We start from the raw sequence: 5,000 nt of genomic DNA, 5'->3' as shown, positions 1-5,000 counted from the left end.
GTTTAATGCGGAAAAGTGTGAAGTAATTCACTTTGGCAGGAATAACAGATATGTAGAGTATAGGGCTAACGGTAGGACTCTGAATAGTGTTGACGAACAGAGGGATCTAGGTGTATGTGTACATAGATCCCTGAAAGTTGGAAATCAAGTCGATAAGGTTGTTAGGAAGGCATACGGTGTCTTGGCGTTTATTGGTAGGGGGATTGAATTTAGGAGTCGCAGCGTCATGTTGCAACTGTACACAACTCTGGTGCAGCCGCACTTGGAGTACTGTGTGCAGTTCTGGTCCCCACATTATAGGAAGGATGTGGAGGCATTGGGGAGGGTGCAGAGGAGGTTTACCAGGATGTTGCCTGGTATGGAGGGGAGGTCATATGAGGAGAGGCTGAGGGATTTGGGGTTGTTTTCGTTAGAAAGAAGGCGGCTAAGAGGGGACCTTATTGAAACATATAAGATGATTAGAGGTTTAGATAGGGTGGACAGTGATAGCCTTTTTCCTCGGATGGAGAAAGCTAGCCCGAGGGGGCATGGCTTTAAATTAAGGGGTGGTAGTTATAGGACGGATGTGAGGGGTAGGTTCTTTACCCAGAGGGTGGTGAGGGATTGGAATGCCCTGCCTGCTGCAGTTGTAAATGCGCCTAGTTTGGGGGCATTTAAGAGATCCGTGGATAGGTTTATGGATGGAAAGGGATTGGTTTAGGTTAGAGGGTCATTGCTTTTTTAACTGGTCGGCGCAACATCGTGGGCCGAAGGGCCTGTTCTGCGCTGGAATGTTCTATGTTCAATTACAAGTAAAAACCTAGTGATCAGATGTGAGACATTCTGGGTGTTACTGTATGTGGCGCAGGTCTGGCCCATTCCTCACTCCCGCACTATGACAATCAGCTGAGATATTTCCCACTGTATCTGAAGACCAAAAATAAACCACGCTCACAGGAACACAATGTATCACCTTGAGATGAAGGGGAAAAGCGTATTCCACACCATCCCAATCCTAAGAGCCCCCTTCATGTGTGTCTGCGCCAAGCTGTGTATAGATTCAGGGTACAGAAACACTCAGTGTGAGTATGTACTGAGACAATATCGGTCCCCTGGGTGGTGAAGCATGAGTCTGACCCACACTGCCATCAAACACTCCAAGTAATTGGACTGCTGTACCCCCTGTCCCTGTGACTGAAACACCTCAAAGACCAATTTGTTCCATATCGACAATCTTTAACTACTTTTACACCATTTATACAGACCATTGGAAAATATCTGTGATGTTGCTTTGAGTGTGTTGAAGTATCTCGGAGTGTAACATCATATAGGTAAAGAACCTAAAGATTATCGCACTTTGGTATTTATGAATAAATATAACTCGCAAAAACAAAAACTTTTGATGGTGGATTGAATATATTATGGAAATGAGAGTTTACAAATCTGATGGTTTCAATGTTCCATTTGGAAAAATAATCTGTTTTTGTATATTTAATTTGGTGTATAATTGTCGAGGAATTAATTACAAAAATGTAAATAACAGAATCGATAAATGAGAGATGCAGCCCGTGAGCGTGATGTGTATCTGTGGTATTGGCAGCTGAGTTTCTGTGTGTCTCTCAGTGAGATTTTACTCTTAGGGATCATTTCTATAGTGTTTTCCTAGAGAAATGTGTTTCTAAAGTGTGTGGTCTCCCAATCCATGAGGAGGATTTCTAGTGTTCTCTTCTGAGCAGGAAGCTGGTACTGAGTGTTACTTTCAGTAACTGCTCAATGTCATTGATGAGTATTCCTTCTCTCTCTTGTAAAGAGGTGGAGGAAGGGAACACAGTCTGAGTGGTTTATCTATAAAATTAACAAAAGGAGAAGTTTGATTTGGAGTTGTGTGTATGGAATGTTGCAGCGCAGAAGGAATTGTGTCTGTGCTCCTTCTGAAACACGTGTCCCTTTTAATTGTGTTTTCCCACACCTTGTATGCTGAGGTCTTTCAAATACTGATCTTAATTCTTAAGTGTAGAAGGTTCCGATTTGATTTGATTTATTGTTGTCACATGTATTAGTATACAGTGAAAAGTATTGTTTCTTGTGCTTTATACAGACAAAGCATACCGTTCATAGAGAAGGAAACCAGAGGGTGCAGAATGTAGTGTTACAGTCATAGCGAGGGTGTAGAGAAAGATCAACTTAGTGCGAGGTAGGTCCATTCAAAAGTCTGACAGCAGCAGGGAAGAAGCTGTTCTTGAGTCGGTCGGTACGGGACCTCAAACTTTTGTATCTTTTTCCTGACAGAAGATGGAAGAGAGAATGTCTGGGGTCATGGGGTCCTTAAATAGTATTATACAGTGAAGAATATTGTTTCCTGTGTGTTATAGAGACAAAGCATACCGTTCATAGAGAGGAAAGGAGAGGTTACAGAATGTAGTGTTACAGTCACAACTAGCATGTAAAGATCAACTTAATATGAGGTTGGTCCATTGTGTGTGACTTCAGACTTTTGTATCTTTTTCCCAACGGAACAAGGTGGAAGAGAGAATGTCCAGGGTGTATGTTGTCCTTGATTATCCCGGCTGCTTTTCTGAAGCAGCGGGAAGTGTAGACAGAGTTAATGGATGGGAGGCTGGTTTGCAGAATGGACTGAGCTACATTCACAACTCTTTGTAAATCCTTGTGGTCTTGGACAGAGCAGGAGCCCAGACCAAGCTGTGATACAACCAGAAAGGATACTTTCTACAGTGCACCTGTAAAAGCTGGTGAGAGTCACAGCGGACATGGCAAATTTCCTTCGCCTCCTGAGAAAGTAGAGGCATTGGTGAGGCTTTCTTAACCATGGCATCGGTGTGAAGGGACTGGATAGTGAAAATGTATTTCCTCTAATCCTCTCTACATTTCCTGCTACTTACCCTAAATCTATGTCCCCTGTTTACTAAAGGGAAAAGTTCCTTCCTGTCCACCCAATCTACCTCCCTCAGACTTTTGTACACCTTAATCTTGTCGACCATAAGACCCTTGTCAGGCCTCATTTGGAGTATTGTGCGCAGTTCTGGTCGCCTCACTATAGGAAGGATGTAGAAGCTATTGAAAGGGTGCAGAGGAGATTTACAAGGATGTTGCCTGGACTGGGAGGCATGCCTTATGAAGATAGATTGAGGGAGCTGGGACTCTTTTCCCTGGAGAGACGAAGGTTGAGAGGCGGACTTGATAGAAGTTTATAAAATGTTGAGGGGAATAGATAGGGTGGACTCTCAGAGGCTATTTCCCCGGTTTGAAATGGTTGCTACGAGAGGACACAGATTTAAGGTGCGGGGAGGGAGGTTCAGAAGTGATGTTAGGGGTAAGTTTTTCACTCAGAGGGTGGTGAGTGAATGGAATCGGCTGCCGTCAGTGGTGGTGGAGGCGAACTCGCTGGGGTCTTTTAAAAGACTTCTGGATGAGTATATGGGGTTTAATGAGATTGAGGGTTATAGATAGGTCTGTAGGTTGGTAGGTGATGATGTGATCGGCGCAACTTGTGGGCCGAAGGGCCTGTTTGTGCTGTAGTGTTCTATGTTCTATGACCACTCAACCATGGATCCCAAACACAATAGTGGCACGTTGGCACGGTGGTTAGCACTGATCAGAGTTTGATCCACCCACTGTTAACCAGGATTTCCATTCTGTGTACCCACTGCCACCAACAGTACGTGTCACACACAGCAGCCCCCACTGGCACAGATAGACTGAAAATGAAGGCCAGAGTTCACATTGTGAATGCCCCAACAAAACAATTTCCACAAAATTTTATAGACAATCCACTCAGACTGTGTTCTCTTCCTCCACCTCTCTACGAGAGAGAGAAAGAACACTCATCAATGACATTGAGCAGTTACTAACAGTAACACTCAGTACCAGCTTCCTGCTCAGAAGAGAACACTAGAAATCCTCCTCATGGATTGGGACACCACACACTTTAGAAACACATTTCTCTAGGAAAACACTATAGAAATGCTCTCTAAGAGTAAAATCTCACTGACAAACACACAGAAACTCAGCTGCCAATACCACACATACACATCACGCTCACAGGCTGCATCTGTCATTTATCGATTCTGTTATTTACATTTTTGTAATTAATTCCTCTACAATTATACACCAAATTAAATATACAAAAACAGATTATTTTTCCAAATGGAACATTGAAACCATCAGATTTGTTCAGTCTGATTTGCCTAATACATTCAATCCACCATCAAAAATTAACATATGTGTCACTCACAACACACAGACTGTATTATTGTCTAACTCTTCATAAAACACAGCAACTAACTCCCTGTCAGTGTGAATCAGACTGTAAACTTGGTGTTATATATCACACTGAAATGAGTTTGATCTCACACTGAGAGCCTGCCTGTTATGGGGTGATGCACATCTTCACGTATAAAATGATGAATGGGATGGATAGGGTAGAGGTGGAGAGAGTCTTCCCGCTCAGAAAGGACAGTAGGACTAGGGGGCACAGCCTCAAGATAAAGGGGGGGGGGTTTAGAACGGAGTTGAGGAGGAACTTCTTCACTCAAAGGGTGGTGAATCTCTGGAATTCTCTGCCCGTTGAAGTGGTGGAGGCTGCCTCGCTAAATATTTTTAAGAAGCGGGTTGATGGGTTTTTGATAAGCGAGGGGATTAAGGGTTATGGGGAGAAAGCGGGAATGTGGAACTGAGCCACGACAGATCAGCCATGATCTTATTGAATGGCGGGGCAGGCTCGAGGGGCTGGATGGCCGACTCCTGCTCCTATTTCTTATGTTCACACAGACGCTGCTGCAATCCTGGGCCTCGCTCCCCCTAAATGTTGGACATTAGCTATTTGTTCGGCAAGGGCATGATGGGATAGGGTTGAAATGAGAGCAGACATGATGTGAAGGAATGATGGGATAGGTTTAGAGGGGCTGATTGGCCTCCTCCGGTGCTGATGCTTTGAGTCATCGACATCCGCCTGTAATCCACTGCTGTGATTGGCTTGGGATATCACACCCCACCGTGATTGG

At 44.1% G+C, this 5,000-nt stretch overlaps 2 non-coding genes across 2 annotated transcripts; one reads left to right on the top strand and one right to left on the bottom strand.

Annotated features, from left to right (window-relative positions):
- The first annotated feature begins 1,603 nt into the window (after window positions 1-1,603).
- LOC145340627 (small nucleolar RNA U3) lies at window positions 1,604-1,820 on the top strand. Its single transcript, XR_013886267.1, has one exon. It is a non-coding gene; the product is annotated as a small nucleolar RNA U3 (small nucleolar RNA).
- Window positions 1,821-3,766: 1,946 nt separating this feature from the next.
- Window positions 3,767-3,983, bottom strand: LOC145340626 (small nucleolar RNA U3). Its single transcript, XR_013886266.1, has one exon. It is a non-coding gene; the product is annotated as a small nucleolar RNA U3 (small nucleolar RNA).
- Between the last annotated feature and the right edge of the window lie 1,017 nt (window positions 3,984-5,000).

The sequence above is a fragment of the Carcharhinus amblyrhynchos genome, unplaced genomic scaffold, assembly GCF_965287045.1.
Source record: "Carcharhinus amblyrhynchos unplaced genomic scaffold, sCarAmb.v2.hapA chromosome_1215, whole genome shotgun sequence".
Taxonomy (NCBI): Eukaryota; Metazoa; Chordata; class Chondrichthyes; order Carcharhiniformes; family Carcharhinidae; genus Carcharhinus; species Carcharhinus amblyrhynchos.
Note: the sequence above shows the minus strand (reverse complement) of the source record. Positions and strands in the feature narration are given on the sequence as shown.